The sequence below is a fragment of the Staurois parvus genome, unplaced genomic scaffold (assembly GCF_062004578.1).
Source record: "Staurois parvus isolate SC_StPar_1 unplaced genomic scaffold, SC_StPar_1.0 ptg000145l, whole genome shotgun sequence".
Taxonomy (NCBI): Eukaryota; Metazoa; Chordata; class Amphibia; order Anura; family Ranidae; genus Staurois; species Staurois parvus.
The window spans coordinates 11,048,170-11,069,218 of record NW_028317941.1 but is presented as its reverse complement, the minus strand read 5'-3'; the positions used below and the strand labels follow the sequence as shown (position 1 = coordinate 11,069,218).

General features: G+C 39.9%; 1 protein-coding gene across 1 annotated transcript in view; it reads left to right on the top strand.

Moving 5' to 3' along the window:
* IL1RAPL1 (interleukin 1 receptor accessory protein like 1) overlaps positions 1-21,049 on the top strand; it is a 1,773,934-nt gene that overhangs the window by 1,516,710 nt on the left and 236,175 nt on the right. The window lies entirely within an intron of this gene.

Below are 21,049 nucleotides of genomic sequence, written 5' to 3'. Positions count from 1 at the left end.
TTCTTCTTTTCATTCTTCTTCTTCTTCTTTTCATTCTTCTTCTTTTCATTCTTCTTTTCATTCTTCTTCTTTTTTTCATTCTTCTTCTTCTTCTTTTCATTCTTCTCATTCTTCTTTTCATTCTTCTTTTCATTCTTCTTCTCATTCTTCTTTTCATTCTTCTTCTTCTTTTCATTCTTCTTCTTTTCATTCTTCTTTTCATTCTTCTTCTTCTTTTCATTCTTCTTCTTCTTCTTTTCATTCTTCTTCTTCTTCTTTTCATTCTTCTTTTCATTCTTCTTCTTTTCATTCTTCTTCTTCTTCTTTTCATTCTTCTTTTCATTCTTCTTCTTCTTCTTTTCATTCTTCTTTTCATTCTTCTTCTTTTCATTCTTCTTTTCATTCTTCTCATTCTTCTTTTCATTCTTCTTTTCATTCTTCTTCTCATTCTTCTTTTCATTCTTCTTTTCATTCTTCTTCTCATTCTTCTTTTCATTCTTCTTCTTCTTCTTTTCATTCTTCTTTTCATTCTTCTCATTCTTCTTTTCATTCTTCTTTTCATTCTTCTTCTCATTCTTCTTTTCATTCTTCTTCTTCTTCTTTTCATTCTTCTTCTTCTTTTCATTCTTCTTCTTCTTCTTTTCATTCTTCTTCTTCTTCTTTTCATTCTTCTTCTTCTTCTTCTTCTTCTTCGTCGTGCCCCGTGACTGCCCAAATGAGTGAAGTGTGCGGTGATTCTAAGATCGACGGCACTCATCTGCATGTCATACTGACTGACAGTATTATTTCTCTTCCCCAGCAGACTCCAAGGGCATTTAAATTAAAGGTACAGTGTTCTGCACTAATATAAAGGCTCTCTGAAGCCTAGAAACCCTTTTAATAAGTTAATTTTTTTGAATAATTCGCTCTTCTCTACTTATATTAATAAGGTATGAATGCACTTCTTTTTTCTCATGGATATGCACCAAACTAGCTCCCAAGGAAGCAACTCATTGTCACAAAACATGTCAAGCAAACTGGACTAACTGGAATTGGAACATCCCCCATTTGAATTCAATCATAAACTACATGGGTGCCCCCTCTGGACACCTAACCGATATTCTGACAACTTGAATTATGTAGGGGTAATTTTCCAATCAATTTAGATGGCATGCATGTTTTGATGCTATATAAACTGTAAAAATATGAGTGGAAGAACCATTTTGAGTTATTGTATTGTTATTTTGTTTTTAACAACTAAATTATAATAAAGACAATATCTTTATATACAAATGTTGTTGTGGAGTGTACGTGCTTGTAAAGTCCATGGTTATGTTCTTATATACTACACATTTTATAAAAGGAGGCCTTGAAAAATATTGCAGACAGCTAATTTTTTGCAGTTAGAAATATGCCCTGTAAAAATACACATGCTGGTGGTTAGCAGTGAAGTGCATGTGGGCTTCAGTTGCAACCAGCAAAAAAGAAAATATGCTATTTTAAAAGCACAAATTCGGCCTGTTGTGACTGTAAATGGTTGAGGCTATAAAGAAGCTGCAGGGCACACATCAGCAACATTAATTTATTGGTCATTCTAAGATACCTGACCTAATTTTAGAGGCCAGGAAGTACATCAATGGTAGTTGGTTTAATATGGCAGAAAAGTGTCACATTAGTTCTCTGTCTCTGCAAGCTGCCAATGGGTAGGGTTTTCTGCAAACCAAAACCTTGACCCCCAACCTTATCCTTACTCAAAACTATTATAGATTTTCCTTAATATTGTATTATTAATCAATTGCCACAACTACCATCCTCACGTAATTGAAAATTGAAAGCCTAAAAAAGACAGATGATTGGTAACACTGTAGAGAACGTGATCGAAGCATGTGTCAATTAGACCTAATTAGCTAATTACATCTGCATTAGCTGTGAAAATATCAGGACACCGATTTAAGTGTATTTACATGTGCATAATGCTGGCTGATTAGAAAGAATGTGCAATTTACCTTAATGTTGTAAATATTTTGAGAACATTAAAATCATAAAATGTTGGCCTTTTTTGGAGTATTCAGGTTTTGCACAAATTGTACATATGCTTTGTGTGCCTATTTGTTGGCTCTTGACTAATTAAATATAAAATGTTTAGATTTGTAAAAAGAGCATTCAAGGTGAGCTACATTATCTCAGTATTTTTTGATTAAAAATTATGTTATTTTGGTACCTAGATGTACATGCACATAACTGTGATGAAACGTGGCATCCGACCCCAGCCCTTCTCACCAACTCGTGAGCGAAGGACCAGCTGATCTCACACCGCACTGTCAGATGCATAACAATGCCACTCTCAGCTGCGCCCTGCACAAAGATTTTCCAGCTTGTGGTACTACAATATTTGTGCCAGCAGCCTGAGAGTGATTGTTACTGGGTTAGGTTAATTACGCAATTAACCCTTCACACTGACACCGCCGCATTTTTACAGAGAAGGAGGAAACTCACAAATCTCAGCAGCACACTATGATATTAGCATAACCGTCTGTAATACACACTGTAACCACAGACAGATATATTCAGAGGATTATTACATACAGTAGCACTCTTCAAGAGACAGGACTTCTTTAGTTTGCATTAAAAGCTTTAGAGACAGTTCAACACTTTTTAGAAAATACGATTTATTACTAAAAAGGTCAAAATGGTGCAATTAAAATATTTACAGAAAAAGATGTAACAAAGATATAAAGAGAGCAATAAAACAACAGAGAAATAGAAGAAAGGAGTTCAGAAGGCAGAATACTTGCAAAAGTCCTTGGTTTAAGCAGAGTCCAATTGTCCGAACAAAAGGTTGCCTTGGCTCTCAAGTCTCTTAGATGGTTCCTGATCAATGTTAAAAGAGAGCTTTCTTTCTCCAGGCTGTCAGTCTTTTTCTATCATCTCAAAGGGGTGTCTTCTGAGAACAAATGACCAATCATCCAGTTTGGGGATGGGTGTTAGGCGGTAACCAAGGTTATGACCAAATCCCTTACAATTCCATACTAAGGTCAATAACCTTCAATTGGTACAGGTAGCATCCTAGCAACTGGTAGATTAATATTTAGAATTATATTCCAAAAGCAAAGATACCAAGCATAGCATATCCTTGTCACTCCGGATAAAAGAGACTGCTTTCTTCTCTCTGTAGGTACTGATATAGTCATGTAAGGTCTTGCGAGACTCGTATTAAAATTATCTATCTGAATATTTACTTCATATTAATGTGCCCAATTCCTGATGAAGTTTATGAATTTGTATGAAAAATTACTTATGTGGAATGTACATTTTATGGCATGCTCTAGCTCTGATGGCCTAATAGGTCATGACTGTCTGAGTTATTGCTTTACGATCGGGCAGAGGAAAGTGGTTTTCAAGCAGACCCCCTGGAACCAGACTAATTAGCGGTTTACAGCCCTGAAGCTCTATCTGTGTTTTATTTAGGATAAGAGATCCTGTTGACCTCCGTTCAACTTGTAGCTATGCATTTCTTGGACAAAGGAAGGAGGGAGGGAGGACAGGAGAGAACATGGCTGAGACCTAACAAGATGGCTGTCATGTACAGCGTCCATGCCTCTATTGTGCACAATCGTCACAATACCTGAAGCACCTTTCTAAATCTTCTAAATCTGAATGCCAGGCTGTAATGACAAGCAAAGCTCCTTTCTGGGTAATGTCTGAACCTGTCACTAAGCATTAACCCTGATGTATTCCTATTGGCCCATTAATAAGAAAGGGAGTTTAGGTGGCCAGTAGAAATGCTCAGGAGGCAGGAAGGGACAGAAAGGTTTTTTCTTAGAATCAGACTTGACAGCAATACTTGAAAGACCTCTGCAGGTATGTGCCAGCAATTTTATGTGACTGAATTTTATTCCATGAAAATTAATGAAATGCAGACATCTAATTCAACATATTTTAACAGTTCACATCAAATTAGTGTTACTCAAAAAGAGAAGAAAATAATGTTTGTCTAGCATTTGTCATCTCTGCTAGATGTAGAGAGCAACACACCATTATCTTAATTATTTACCTTTGTTATAATACTATGACACTGAAGAGAAGCACTAAAATACATCTGACAGTTATAATGATAGTCACATGCAGAGTCAGATATTGACTCTGATGCTTCTTCCTTGAATAGGTATGTCTCTGGTTCATCCTTCTATATAGAAAGGTCCAGATTTCTGCATAAAACACATGGCAGCAAGATTGTCAAAAAAGCCAAAATAAAAGGTATCCAGCTGCCTGAGCAATTCAGCAGGGTCCTACCCACCTTTGTTTCTCTACAACGTGTGTATTTATTGTGTACCTACAGTCCTTCCAGGCATATACACCTAGGATCAAGCTGCTAATAGAATAAGGAGACAGCACTCACTTGACATTTGTTCTAGATGTACTGAAAGGCAGTGGGCAAACAGTTCCATTCAGCTCCCCTACTCCAGCTTTGGCATGACTTCTGTTAGTATGGTGCTAGGTCAAGTCAGTTTCTGGTTGTTTCAGAGGAATGTGGGGCACAAGGCAGCTTTCACAGGGAGCAGGAAGTATAAACTCAGCCCTTTGTATAGACTAGGCAAAACTGGAAGTTGGCACTGAAATAACAGCATCCAGGATAGAAACTTATCAAATGTTGGCAATGGTGAGGGGACCCTGAAATCTTTCCTTTACAGAAGAACACTCTTAAAATATGAAGAAATTCTAAAGAATTATCAAAACTCCTGGTGTACAGCCTGTGTATAAATATTATTCCCATACTTTTCTTGTTTATACTATGTAACTATTTAACTGTTAATACAGTGAGTATATGTAGTTTTCACAGAGCTAGTCCCCCCTTCCTGTTTGCCACCCCCCCCAGCATACCCTCACTCAGCTGCCACCAGGAGTCTGCCCCCTGCTGAGGCAGCATCCTGTCCCTCTCCTCGAGCACCAGCTAGTTGGCCTCCATGCGGTGCCTGCATGTGAATTCGCTGGCTCCACTGGCATGGCGCGTGACCACCAGAGACAAAGGCCTCCCTGTGCGGGGCCAGTGTTGAGGGGGTGGAATCTGTTGCCATGGTAACGTGACACCAAGTCACAGGTTACCACAGCAATGAGAATGCTCCCAACTCCTCTATATAAATGCCAGAACAGGTCCCAGAAGGTCTCTCTCTGCTCTGCCAGATTGCTCTCCCCTGCCTGCTGCTGTGCGAGGTCTGTGCTGCAGCCAGACCTCACGAACTCCCCCCCATCCTCTTTCACTGACCAGACCACAAGCCCCCAGAAGATCCCATCTCACGACTGCTACTGACATCCCATCCCTCTCCGCTGCAGGCTCTCCACCGCTAGCTGGTGAGTGGATTAACGCCATCATGCCCAGACCTCTGCCCTGTGCTGTACTTAACCCTCTCTGCCCAGATCCACATCCTGTGTACTGGATTAACCCTGTCATGCCTGGACCTCTGCCCTATGCTGGAATTAACCCTCTCTTCCCAGATCTACATCCTGTTTACTGGATTAACCCCGTCATGCCCGGACCTCTGCCCTGTGTTGGACTTAATCCTGTTCTGCCAGAAACCCTTGCCGTGGACTTCAAAGCCTGCAACGTCCTCACTGCTCTGTCCTGTTGGCCCCATGGACTATCGGCTCCCTGTTGTCCCATGTTGCCATCCTGAGAATCCCATTGTATTGCTGTGTCTTGTGTTGTTCTGTGGACTAGCTGTCCTATTGTCTGTACCCCAAGTTTACCCCCGCACATCAGGTTCCGTGCGATCTGTCTCTGTGTGCTCTCTCTCTGCAATCCTAGTTCGTCACAGTAGTATTTTTAAAACACATGGGTTTGACAAAGGTCAAACACCAATCACAGATCCTAATTTTATTCAAATGGTGTAATTAAGAAAAAGTGAAAGAGGATTCAAGTACAATTAACCTTTGTAGAAAAAGTAAGCTTCTTGAAATAAAGAACCTAAGGGCATTTTGTGTAACTATAAAACTTTTTTTTAGTAGAATGCATCATTTCCCATGTGCACTGCTTAGTTGATCATATTTAGGTTTTACCTAAAGCTGAACTTCAGGCAGATATAAAAATAACACAATGAAATCCAGATGCATTTTCATGAAAAAAACACAAAAAACCTTGCATAATTTTTACTTATAGCTACTCTTAATAGCTACATCTGTCTTGATATCAGTATCCTGTACCTCCCTGCAAAGCAGCTTGGGAGATAAAGGGTGAAAACTGGCAGTCAATTAAGCTTTCTTTCTTTGTGCATTACTGCCCATGTGACAATGCGACACAGTAATACACTGTGACATCTGTAAACACAGCCAACACCACATGGGTGTAACTAATCTAACACTGTGTCTTCTGTTAATTCAATTGTACAAATGAATCTGATTGTGTCACCCATTGCCTTCACCCATTCAGAGTGCCAGGTGGCTCTGATGATTTCCAATGAAGTAGAAGCAACCTGCGCAACTGGAAAAGGGCTCTTGCAGCAGCCTCTCTAGTGTATTTCTGCAGATGAAGCATGTCTAAAACACCCAATATGCACAGTTTAGGGTCAGTTGAGACAGTAATTTGGAACACTGTGTTTAGTGTTGGAATTATGCTTTTCCAGTATAGGTGTAGTTCTGGGCATCACCATAGTAAATGAATGAGATCACCATGATCCCTGCTGCATTTGCCACATAAAGGGTCAAGGAGAATACCCATTTTATGCAATTTTACCAAGGTGTGATGAATCCATATCAGTATGTAGAGTTGGGTGAGTTTTTTGTTAAGTGAACAACCCTGGATTGTCTGTATAGCCTCTTCCCATTGCTCATCCTCAAAAGGGCTTATGTCTGTTATCCAGGATGTCTCCACTCGGAGAGGGTAGTTACCAAAAAATTTAGCAAGCAGCATAGAATAGCAGCTAGAGATAAACCCTTTATTTGCAACAGTGTGTTGCATCATGTTAAAGATAGGACTCTAATGGCTTGTTTCAACTGTATATAATAAAATTGTATGAATCAGAGCAGCCCATGCTGAGGTTGTAGGTCTTGGAAGGGTTTCAAAAGTGCCATTTTCAAAAATCTGATATTGGTAAACAATTCCAAACTCCCTCCACTTATACCCATGTTTTAGTTTTGCCAGCTCAGAGTACGTTGCATTGCCCCAAATAGGACTGTACGAGGTAAAGTCTGACACCTGCTGCAATGAGGGGGAATCTCAAATTTTAAAATGATCATTTTACAGAAGGTAACATCATCTTTAACCAAGTTAGGCACACATCCCAACAGCTTCACAGTTAATAAATTACTATAGGCTATCTCACATTATGTGCAGAGAGCATGCAGAAAATGCCATCCTGCAAGGGCACATACTTTTTTGTGAACTTGATCAAAATGCTGGCATCATATTCAGTGCAAAGCTGTGCAGAAATATGCAGTATACCCCACTGAAGTCTATAGTTACCAAATTGTGTTACTAAGTTCTGGCCCTTTTCAAACCCAATAGGCAATTTATTGTCAAAAAAAGGCAAGGGGACCTGGGCACTGCCATTTTAAAAAAAAAGCACCTTACAGAGGTGAGGCTTTGAGGTAGACCTGGAAAAAAGTGCTAACCCTTTAAATTACATGTTTAGTAAATAGTTTTAAGCTGTATGTAGTTTGGAGCAGTACAGTTTTCACTATACTGGCATTACATTACATTTTGGATGTGTAATTGATTTTTTTCACATTTAGCTTGTCTTTAATATAACAGCAAGACCTGATATTTTTATCCAGAGGTAATAGACCTGAACTAAATGGTGGAAGTAGCAGGCACAACATAACTAAAAGCTAGAGGAAAGTTAATTTGTTTGTAAGCTTTTTTCACAGTACCACATTGCATTGTCTTAAAAATGTAACAAATAACAAACCAGAGTGCACAAAAATATTTCAAAATTACAATCCCAAATTCGCCAAATCTCCTCTCACCCAATTATTCCAAAAATATTAAAAAGATAGACTTAGGCTTTGTGTTGGGTAGGAAATGGATAGCTTCAGAAAATAATATGATAGCTTGAATAGTCAGCAAGGAAAAAGAGACAATAAATATTTAAAATGAATTAGAGACTATAGTCACAAATACTGCTCAGTGACTGGACAGTATGTAAGATACCTGGTTAGGCCACAGTATAAGAGGGAGAGATGAGACAGGTTTTATCTTTAAATATAAAATAAAGTGTATTATTTGAGAGACGCACATGCTCTCCCTCAGGAAACTAAACACGGCTGATACACATTGCCCAGGCATATTCCACTGTTGTCACTAGTTAAAGTAAAGGTCCATTAAAGAAAATAATTGCAGTCAGAAACATTTAGGAAATATGCCCTGTGAAAAAATAAAATGTAGCCTGTTATCACTGTGATGCATGTGGAGAGGAACAGGCTGTAGAAAAGTGACATAACATTAAAATGCAACAAAAATGGAGCAGGTAAAATCCCTTCCCTCTCCCCTCCCACCTCCACATTACACAGCATTTTACTGCCTACATGACATTTAGTAACGGTACACTAATTTCTCCTCATGTAGGTTATCTGCAGCATTTCCTGTGCTTTCCCTATACCATCTAAAGCACAACTAAAGTTATGATGTGATGGGGCTGGCTTATCAAACATACAGGAAGTGCATTATGGTTGCTATTTTATTCCTGCTTTAATTTATGAGGTCCAGGAACCATAAAAATGCAGGATTCATCATGAGCCCATGGTAGCGATGAACTCAAATCTCATCCCGACTTAAAGTATAACTCCACTATTATTGAGGAAAAAAACATTCCCTTCTGAGTGATCAATGTACCTTGCAGGGATTTAAAAAAACAACAACTTTGTTGAAGATTCATACCTTTTGTTATTCTGAAGTAATAACTATTTGTCTGTGTCCATGTGCAGAATGAAACTCATGTGATTTTATAATTATCACTCATCTCCTACATTGTAAGCTCTAATGAGCAGAGTCCTCTGTTTCCTCTTGTACAAAATTGTATTGTAACTGTAATATCTACATTCATTTTGTAAAGCCCTGCGCAAACTGTTAAAGCTATATAAATCCTGTATAATAATAATATTTATAATAATCTGCTGCACCTGCTGGGCTTTAATGAGGAAAGTGGCAGGGTCTGCATCCCTTCAGAAGTGATTTGCCTTTGGGAATAGCTCACCAAAAATGACATTTTTGTTGCAAGGAATGCTCAAAATCTGACTTGGTTCTTAGTGCAGACTTCTGCGAAAATCAGTGATCCAATCACTCAAGCAGTAAATTACATTTCTGGGGTGCTTTCTGTACACCAACTGTATACAGAGTGCCTCCAGGTTGTCACATTGCATCAAATTTACGTAAAATTACAGCACTGCAGATTGAAAAGGAAAGATAATTTTTAACAACATTCAATTGCAATATGACTTGCACTGTAGTTGTATACAATATACTGTATACACTATATTGCCAAAAGTATTAGGACACCACTCAAAAAAGCAAAAAAAAAAATAAAAGTAAATATATATATCTTTTTCCCACAAAAGTGGAGCTACTCTTTATACTCTTTAAGGGTTGAATCAGGTTTACTGTGTCGTTGTAAATAACAGACTACATTTGAACACAGATGACACATATATCAAGCCATATTTATTAAAAATTGACTGTAACAAATCATAATCACAACTTTTTCTCTTTCTTTTTGCTTTTTTTATTGTTGATGAGATCACATTATATAATGTTTTATAAAAATATGGTACTTTTCATGTTCATTATAGTAAAGCTTTTGACCAGTAATGTCCTCAAAAGCTAATGTTCTAAACAGTTTTAGACTATTCTGTTTTCCCCCAGTCAGCAATATTTTCCACTGTATACATTAGTTTGATATGATGCTGGAGGGCTCTCTTGGGAAGCAATCTGGCGATATTTCACTGCAACTGTAGACAATAGGAATTCTCTGTAGTATATTCTAGGTACCAATAATTAGTTAAATTAAATTGCTCTCCTGCTTATTTATTGAGCATCTCTTGTTGTTTAGTTGCAGAAAACACAGTCCCTTGTGATGCTTTATTCTGTTTAATGTTCATTTTTCAACCTTGGAAGGTATGGCGTGTATTGAAGAAAAGTGCAAGGTAGCTTATTTTTAACTTTGGACACTACTGCAGTCAACTGGGACTTCAATCAGGGAAATGTCAGCTTGTCACTCACTTTACAAATAGGACCACTCCGCATATGCATTCATTCTGAAAGATAAGCACTTGCTGTCTAATCAGGACTGAAAGAATTAACAAAGAGGGAGTGTTGTATCAGCAATGGGCTGCACTTGTCAGTCTTCCACAAGGTGTGTAGAAGGTATGGGAGAATGTGATAAGCAGGATGCGGGAATGGTGAGGATTTGGAAAGAGCATGCTTTAGAAAGCTGGAGCATTACAGGATGGGTGTAACTGGCAGAAAGAAAATAGAGAATTCTCTATCCTATAGTAAGTAACACCATATGATATAGCAATTTGTGTATTGATACTTCCTGCCAATTATGGAACACTTTAGAACTTATTATAATTATAGGCTATGTAATCAAAATGAAATTACTGAGGATGTCAGCAAACAATCAGTAAACACTAGATTAGGAAAGCAAATATTTACTGTATATCTGCAGGGCCTGATTTCACAGGAAACAGACTTATCAGCAGCAAAGATGAGCGGACATAATTAGCTTTCTTAGTAGTAAATTCCTCTTTTTATTAAAGCCCTTGACTGGTATCTGAAATAGGCTTCAGGAGTTACGATGTAGCTCTTGTTTAGCCATAGTTTTGTGGAAACATGATAATGTATTGTTTTTGTTGGTACTTAACCACTTGCACTCCTGAGGATTTACCCCCCTTAATGACCAGGCCTCTTTTTGCTACTCAGCGCTGCACTAATTCAACTGATAATTGCGCGGTCATGCAATGCTGCACCCAAACAAAATTTACGTCTTTTTTCACACAAATAGAGCTTTCTTTCGGTTGTATTGATCACCTGTGCGCTTTTTATTTTTCATGCTATAAACAAAAAAGACCAAAAATTTGGAAGAAAAACAATACTTTCAGCTATAAAAAATATATAGTAAACTCAAAGTTAGTTATACATTTAAGCCAAAATGTATTCTGCTACATGTTTTTGGTAAAGAAATCCCAATAAGTGTATATTGATTGCTTTGTCTGAAAGTTATAGCGTCTACATACTATGGTATAAATACTGCAATTTACGCCATTTTTTTGCTATACAGCGCTGTGCTAGTTTAAAGGACAATTGCGCGGTCATGCAATACGGTACATAAATTAAATTTATGTCCTTTTTTCACATAAATAGAGTTTTCTTTTGGTGGTATTTGATCACCTGTGCACTTTTTATTTTTGGCGCTATAAACAAAAAAAATTTGAAGAAAAAAAAACAATATTTTCTCATTTCGGTCATAACAAATATCCAAAAAAACTAAAATTTTGTCATAAATTTAGGCCAAAATGTATTCTGCTACATTTTTGGTTAAAAAAATCCCAGTAAGTGTATATTTATTGTATATTTATTGCTTTATGTGAAAGTTATAGCATCTACAAACTATGGTATACATCAGGGGTCCTCAAACTGCGGCCTACGGGCCACATGTGGCCCGCCGAGGACATTTATCCGGCTCGCCGGCAGGGGCATATTTGCCGTGAGGAAGGGGACACCAAGTATAGGGGCGGGCAGGGGGCTGCTGTATCTTACCTGTCTCCGGTCTCAGTCCCACGACGATCCAGTGCAGGAAGCGCTGCTCCTTCATTCACTCTGGCCACTCCCTCACTCGATGTTCGTGCTGCCGCTCGGCTCCACCTCCTCACCAGTGATTGGGCGCCAGAACTGTAGCTCAGGAAAGGCACACAGGCGGCCAATCACCTGTGAGGAGGCAGAGCCGAGCGGCCCCGCGAACATCGAGTGAGGGAGAGGCCGGAGTGAAGAAGGACAGCTGACAGTTAAGTGTACCTGCAGATGGTGCTGCTACAACCAGGTATGCTGGCTGCAACAGCACCATGCTGCAACAGGGGTCAGCAAGTTATGTGTCATTGGTGTCACTGATACTAATGATGGGCCATTATTCCTCCCACTGACACCAATTATGGGGCATTATTCCTTCCCCCCACTGACACCAACAATGGGGCACTTTTCCTCCCCCCCACTGACACCAATGATGGGGCACTATTCCACCCCCCACTGACACCAATGATGGGGTACTATTCCTCCCACTGACACCAATGACGGGGCACTATTCCCCCCACTGACACCAATAACGTACTATTCCTCCCACTGACACCAAAGATGGGGCACTATTCTTCCCACTGACACCAATGATGGGACACTATTCCTCCCACTGATACCAATGATGGGACACTATTCTTCCCACTGACACCAATGTTGGGACACTATCCCCTTCCTCCACTGACACCAATGACGGGGCACTATTCCACCCCCACACTGACACCAACGATGGGGCACTATTCCTCCCCCCACTGACACCAACAATGGGGTACTATTCCTCCCCCCACTGACACTAATGATGGGGCACTATACTTCCCACTGACACCAATGATGGGACACTATTCCTCCCACTGACACCAATGATGGGGCATGTTTCTTACCACTGACACCAATGATGGGGCATGTTTCTTCCCACTGACACCAATGACGGGGCACTATTCCTCCCACTGACACCAATGATGGGGCACTATTTTGCTCCATAAGACACAATTGGGGGGAAATGTCTGTGCGTCTTATGGAGCGACCGGCCCAGTATTCCCGCCGCCATTGTATGTCCGCAGTCTCTGGCCATCTCCTGTACTGTGTCCGCATTTGTTCATAGTTTTTTTTTTTTAAACTATAATCCGGCCCTCCAACGGTCTTAGGGACAGTGAACTGGCCCCCTGTTTAAAAAGTTTGAGGACCCCTGGTATACATAATGGAATTTACACAGCTTTTACTTTCTGACTGCTCATCACATTTCTTGAGGTGATAAAATACCAGGACAGTACAAACACCCTCAAATGACCCCTTTTCGGAAAGTAGACACCCTATGCTATCTGCTGAGAGGCATATTGAGTCCATGTAAGATTTATTTTTTTTCCACAAGTGACAAAAACACAATGACAAAAACATTTTTTTTTTACACAAAGTTGTCATTTCAATTATTTATTTCTCGCACAAGCCATAAGTACATACATTCTGATACTTCTACCGAGTATGGGGATACCACATGTGTGAGATTTTTTGGGAGCCTTGCCACATACAGGAGCCTGAAATCCAATGACCACTTTGAAAGCCTGAAGGTGCGTAACTTCCTCATTACACTTCCTCACTACCTATCACAGTTTCGAAGGCCCTGACATGCCAGGATAGCACCAAACCCCCCCCCAAATGACCCCTTTCTGGAAAGTAGACACCCCAAGGAATTTAAAAAGAGGCATGGTGAGTATTTTGCAGATCTCATTTTTTCTCACAAGGTTTTGAAAAATAAAAAAAATAGAAAAAATATGTTTTTGTTTTTTTTCTTAATTTTCCAAAAACGTGTGGCAACAAATGAGATCTGCAAAATACTTACCATGCTTCTTATCAAACTCCTTGGGGTGTCTACTTTCCAAAAAGGGGTCATTTGGGGGGGTTAGGTGCTATCCTGGCATTTCAGGGCCTCCAAAACTGTGATAGGTAGTCTGGAAGTGTAATGAGGAAATAAAGTCCTTTGAAAGCCTGCTGGTGCTTATTTGATTTTGAGGTCCTGTGCTTGGCTAGACTGCAAAAACGTCTCTCAAATGTGGTACCCCCATACTCGGGAGAAGTAGCAAAATGTATTTTGGAGAGTAATTCCACATATACCCATGGTATGTGTGAGCAGTGACAATTTTGTGTAAAAAAAAAAAATGTTTTTGTCATTTTCCAAAAACTTATAGTAAAAAAATAAATTCTTCTATTGATTCAACATGCCTCTCAGGAAGTAGTTTGGGGTGTCTACTTTCCAAAAAGGGGTCGTTTTGGGGGGTTGGGGCGTTTTATGCTCAGCATTAGAAGTTTATGCCATACATCACTCACTCTTCTAACCACCTGAAAATCAAGCCTTTTCTGACACTTTTTGTTCACATGAAAACAAATCTGTATTTTTTGCTAGGAAATTAATTTAAACCCCCAAATATTATATATTTTTTTAAAGCAGACACCCTAGTGAATAAAATGGTGGGTACTACAATTTTTTATGGCGCAAAGTACTCGAGCAGCGATTTTTCAAAAGCAATTTTTTAAAAAAAAATACACTTTTTTTTACTTTTAATGCACAAAAACACAATATATTGGGCAATTATTTAGTAAGATATAAAATATGATGGTATGCCGAGTAAATAGATACCAAACATGACATGCTTTAAAACTGCGCATGCTCCGTGCAATGGCGACGAACTGCATACATTTTTAATATCCATAGGCAACACTTTAAAAGCCTTCAAAAGCTACGATTTTAGATTTAGATTGAAGGTCTAGTATTAGAATTACTGCCCTTGATCTGAAGCTCACGGCGATACCTCACATGTATGGTGCAACCGCTGTTTACATACAGACACAGGGTCAACGCTTATGCACATGGGAGGGGCAATTTGTTCGGTTTTTTTTTAAGTTATTTTGATTTTTTTAAATTATTTTTTGCTGTACCTTTTATTTATTTATTTTTTGATCACTTTTAATGCTTTCACAGGGAATGCAAATATACCCTATAACTTCAATGGGCATTGTCATATATTCTTTTTTGAGAAATCTGGGGTCTATCAGGCTCTAGATAGCTCCTCTGCCCTTACATTATCTAATTAAACCAAAATCGGTGTGATCAGATGCTTTCCCAATTTACAAATGGTGCTGTTTATATTCTGCGAAACTGAAGTGATGAAATGCTCATAGCTTCCGAATTCTTAGACTATAGAGATGACTGGCACCACTCTGGTCTCCAATCAGCTCTATGGTCAGCTGGCAGGAACACCGGCTGCATTCTCAGGTTCCCCTGATGGCACGGGACTGCCCCAGAAGGCCGTGGAGGGCAGCGGGGGAGGGGAGGCATCATACCCCACTGCTTGTAAAAGCAATCCTGCAGCTAATTAGCGACTAGGATTGCTTTTACATGAAAGCCGATCACTGGATGAAAAAAACTATACCAGGATGATGCCTGCAGCTGTAGGCATCATCTTGGTATAACCATTCAAAGTCCAGTGATGTACCAGTACGTCGCTGGTCCTTGTTGGGTGTATATGCTATGGTTTTTTTTGTATGCAGCCTGTGGACTGAATGAAAAAAGGAGAAGAAATCTCTGCCAGAAAAAGTGTGTGGTATGCCCACTATTAGAATATACCACCCTGCATCCACCCACCTCTAATGCCCCCCGCACATATTAGGTCACACTTCGACACATGTGCCATTTCCAAAATTGTACAAATGTCTAAATAGTGGCACGCTTGAATAAAAATTGTCCACGTATAAGTGGTACCCCATATGGAAAAAGGACACCAAGTCACAAACTATCTTGCCACTGCTCCCCATGTAGTCTGGGTATCCGGGGGGGCTCCACGTGACTATCTATTCCCTCATAAATCCGAAACTTATAATTATAGCCTGTTGTCCTCTCACAGGTCTTCTACATCTTGACCCCATATCTGGCACGCTTGCTGGGGAGAAATTGTTTGAATGCAAGATGGCCAGAAAAATTAATCAGGGACTCATCAACGCAGATTTTTTGCTGGGGAGTATAGACATCTGCAAATTTTTGGTTAAGGTGATTTGCGAGGGGCTGAATTTTGTGGAGCCGGTCAAATTCAGGGTCACCCCGAGGATGACAGTGTATTGTCATTGAAATGCATAAAACACATTATACTCTCATATCTATGCCTGGCCATGGCAGCAGAGAACACGGCATATGATGAATTGGGTCTGTGGACCAATACAATCGCAATTCATTTCTTTTAGTAATGCCAATGTTGAGGGTTAGGCCCCCAAAAAATGTAAATTTGGAAACCGTAATGAGTTTCCATGCGACTGGTCTGGCAAGGTTTGAATTTGGGTTGGCGGCGATAAATTGTTGTGCATATAAATTGCTTTGATCCACAATCAACGCATACATATATTTCGTGAAAAACAGCTCCAAAAATCAAGGAGGTATGTGAGAGACCAAGATGTACTAGGCCGCTGGTACTCGCCAGTTCACCAAAAGGTACAGCGGCACTAGTACTGGCACTCTGTTGCATATGAGAGTAATCAAAATTTACTGGCAAGTGCTAACAGAGATCAGGCCTGATTCTGTGAACACTGCGGTTTTGTGTGCAATGTATCAAGTGACAGTGACCTACTGACACTGCACTTGCTGGGGGAGAAGGGGGGGGTAAGCGTAGGGGCTAAACGCGGGTGCTGGCAGGTGCTGGGGCTGATCCCGCTAACGCTGCATTTTTGGGGACGCTATACTAATTTGAACGCTGGTATAGTGCTGATCTGATCAAAGATATTAATGCGTTCAGACACTATACTAGCAATGGAGGTTTATTGTGCATGAGCATGCTCCTGGCAATCAAGGGGTTAAATGTGATGACTGGTGTACTGATGGGCAATCTGACGCTATCTGGGAGGGGTGTGAAAACCACGGGAGCGCGATTCACGTATATATATATACATATATATGTGATTTTGTGCACCCATGCCGCCCTGTAGCAGTATTTCTGCTATAGGGCGGTCAGGATGCGGTTACAGAAGCGGTTTGTGTTACGTTGCTTTAACTGACAATTGCACGGTCATGCAACACTGCACCCAAATTAAATGTACATCCTTTTTTTCCCACAAATTGAACTTTCTTTCGGTGGTATTTGATCGCCTGTGCGTTTTTTATTTTTTGCACTATAAAAAAAAAAGTCTGACAATTTAGAGAAAAAAAACAATATTTTGGACTTTTTGCTATAAATCATGTCCAGTAAAAAAATGTAAAAATCAAATTTCGTCATAAATTTCAGCCAAAATGTATTCTGCGACATGTCTTTGCTAAAAAAAAATCCCAATACGTGTAAATTAACTGGTTTACGTGAAAGTTATAGCGTCTACAAATGGCGGGAAAGATACTGGGATTTTTTTTTTTATACTACTAATGGCGGCAATCAGCGACTTATGGTGGTGATCAGCGATTTATGACAGTGATCAATGACTTATGGTGGGACGGCGGGACGGCGGGACTGCGGGACTGGGGCGGACATTATGACACTGGGGGGGAACTGACTTGGGGTCACTGACATCCCCAGTGACACCAATACAGTGATCAGTGCAAAAAAACCACTGACACTGTACTAATGGCACTGGGGAGGAAGGGGTTAACTTTTTTTAGGCAATGAAAGGGTTAACTGTGTGAGGGGAGTGTTTTACTAGGGGGCGAAGGGGTGTACTTCACAGAAACACATTGATCCCAAGAGATAAACTCCTCTCTCAGGATCAGTGTGTTAGGAGCTGACAGGGAGCAGAGCTGCATTGTAAACAATGCAGCTGCGCTCTGTGTCACTGTTTGCCGGCAATCACCGAACCCGGTGGGTAATGACCAGCCAGGACCCGGTGATTGACACCCGCTGCCGTGATCGGCGGGATGGGTAGGGCGGGCACACGCCCCCTACCTGTTTTGCAAAATGACGCTTTAAAACGTGATTTTGCCCAGCAGTACTACCTTGTGGCCGTTTTCTACAGTGGCTGGACGGCAACCAGTTAAAGCATACGTAAAGGGAAAATTAAAAAAAAACAATATATAGTAATTCTCTCTAATACATGCAAATATGCTGTATTCTTTATAAAGTCTCTGCAAGTACAGACACAAGACGGTTGATCTTGCAGAGATGAATTCAGCTCCGAAGCCCTGTTGTGGACTGACAACAAATAGTTTTTCATGAACTAAATGGTGTCAACCCTACCAGCATATTTTGCCAAACTATTAAACCACTGCCATTCACAGATCTCTAAAATATAAAGGCAAATCATTCTATAGTCCATGATAAGAACTAGAAGGCCTAAATAGCCTCTTTGAGATAACACACAAAGTCTGGAAAGAACAGCTCTGAATTTCTGACAAAGATCAATAGATTTTTCTTTTTTGCACATATCAAACAGATAAAATATAATGCTTCCAATGGTATATAGTATTTAACAAAAAAAAAGAGAAATCTACTGTTAGGGTTCACATTTTAAGTTAAAATTCCCTAACCAAGGACAAAAATTGAGGAACTCAAGCTCCAACATATTCTATTTGAAAAGAAGCCCATAATGCGTTATTATGTGGTAAAATTGCAAATTTTATTGACCTCTATTAATGAAAAATTGAAATACATTAAAATACATTATTCTTTAGAGGCCTAGATTATATACACTCCTTGTCACCACCATGTATTGCATATATATAATACAAGAGGTCAGTGCAATCACATACATATGGAACAAATGTAAATAAATTATCCCACATTGCTCAACAATATGTTTGCATATAAATGCACAACCATTGCAAAATGTATATGTGAATGCATAAAATGCACAACTATCATCCTTTAAGCCCAAAGCAAAAGACAAGATCTTTATGGTAATCAAAAGATGGCAAATAATCATTAATCTTGTATAACTGTAGTTCAAGGTTTCATACTGAGAAAGAAACTCAGAAATGGATAAGAGAATGCATGTCCAGATGATCCAGGTCAGCAACAGATGGTCAGATTCAAGCATAGACAGCAGGCAAGAGAATGGTCAGGATACAGGTAGAGGTCAGCAACACTGGAGCAGGTATATGAGAAGGAAGCAGAGCAGAGTCCAGAGACAGGCCAAGATCAGGGCAGATAGGGTTCAAGCGTGGTCAGGCAAGCCGGGTCAATCACAGAAGTTAGATGCAGGAATGGATCAGCGGCGGACTGACAACTCATGGGGCCCCCGGGCAATAGGGGATCTTGGGGCCCCTGTGTCCTTGCCCAAGCTCAAAAAAGCCTATGAAAAAGGTACCAGGGGCATCTTACAGGCCCCCTACTGACCCCAGGCCCTCGGTCAGTGCCTGAGTTTCCAAATGGTCAGTCCGCCCCTGGAATGGATACAGGAACATGGGGAGAGCTATATATGAGACAGTACTGACTAGTGCTACTGCTGCACTTAAAGAATCCATTTGCTGCCAGTGTCAGTGGTGGGTTGCGCTCGCATGTGCACATGCATCACAAAACAAGCACCAGAAGGCCTGCGCCTCTGCATCTGTATATGCCTTGAGCCTTCTTTTTACTTTGGCCAGTGCTTTCCTGACAGATGTGCTTACACAAGCAATTGATATATAATCGCTATAGTTAGCTTAGCTTCTGCCACATCCACACTCTATGCATCTGTGTCTTCACAAACATAAAGTATGATAACACAGATCCTTCTGGTCAAACTGCTGATTGATAATAGTTACTGGGAAATATACTTAAAACTGGAAAGATCTCATCCTACAGAAGGTGGAGCTTTGATGCACAGAACTATGACAGTAAAAATAGCACAAGTATGCTGTTGGTTGCCATATAAAAAAGGCAAAAAGGGATATATGCAGCAAAAAGGGTGCACCTAACAGCTAAAGAAGCCACAGTCTGATATGTAGTTTTCTGTATGGTATACAACACCTCACAACCATCAAATAACTTATCAAAGGTGTTACTTTTCAAATGCCACCATTCCAGACTGTAAGGCAACAACTGATTTCAAAGTGCACTTTCACAGTGCTGTATAATTATCATATACTGTAAAACAAGCAGCATAGAACATCAAATAGTCATCCATACTACACTATATATATTAGGGCATCATGGTTCATCATCAGTATAACTCCATTGAAGATCACGGCATGAAGTGACTTTTTATCCCAAAATGCAATATCAGTTGTCACTCTTAATATAAGCCACTGTGCAAGCTCATTCAGGTTTCTGCCTTATTACATGTTGCGTACTGAATTGGGTTCTTGCATGCCCTTGGAACACAAACCATTGCTAACCGTATGCATGCCAATTACACCGACCACTGTCTGTCCCCTGTCTGCCCCATTAAATTTTAATTCACATTCCCCCCTCAATCCAAGCTTAAATATTCTTCTAGCCTTTCAATTTAGGTGCAAACCATCTTTAGCATATAGGTTCTTCATGTTAAAATGGCTCTCACATAATAGTGTGTTTTGGGAGGCTTCTGACACCTCTAGGTACCTGTAGCAGTTTTTTATTTTCTTACCTATGCTGTATCTTACTAGGTGTTCCAAGCTTAATTCAAAAGCCTATTGTTTTAATTTTGGATAGAGTGGGGATGGATTAGTCAGGTTTTATTTCTGTCTATGTCTACTTCAGAGATTTTCCTCAGTTGCTGTTGTGTCTGACACCCATTAGATATACTGGAATCAGTAAATATCTCCTCAATGAGGACACAAACAGCTGCAAAACTTTTTTTTAGTGCACTGGTGAAGGGCAAGAACCTTTGCCAGATTTTTATTGCTCTCTGTGACCTTCTTGGGGAGATTTACCCTCATATGCTCTGGTTTTAGCACTAGGACAAATGGCAGAAGACAACCTCCAGAGCAGGCACACAAGCTGCAATAAAAATAAAGGTTGCAATTATTCCACTTTGACGCTCAAAAAAAAAGGTATGAAGTTGAGATTTAAGCTAATTGTGCATAATTTAATTTATATGATTTAGGTCTTAAAGAGGATCTTCAGTCAGTTCTGCAAAAAGTAAAAGTCAATAGCTACAAAAACTGTAGTTGCTGACTCTTAATAAGCACACACTCACATCTCCAAGGATCTATAACCAACCTCACCCAGGCCGATTCTTGACCAGTGTTCGGGTCCCTGACATCTAGCATGCTAAAGTGTTACTAAACGCAGGACCCTACACTCACTGTATCTGGTCTCCCACAGTACACAGAACATGGAAGTGCAATTATTTTAGTAAATATAAACTGCTAAATACATTTTCTAATCAGAAGTTAGAGCAGTCTTGTGACTTCTGTCAGTGTCCAGCCCACCACTAGCTAAAGATTGTAGGATGAGT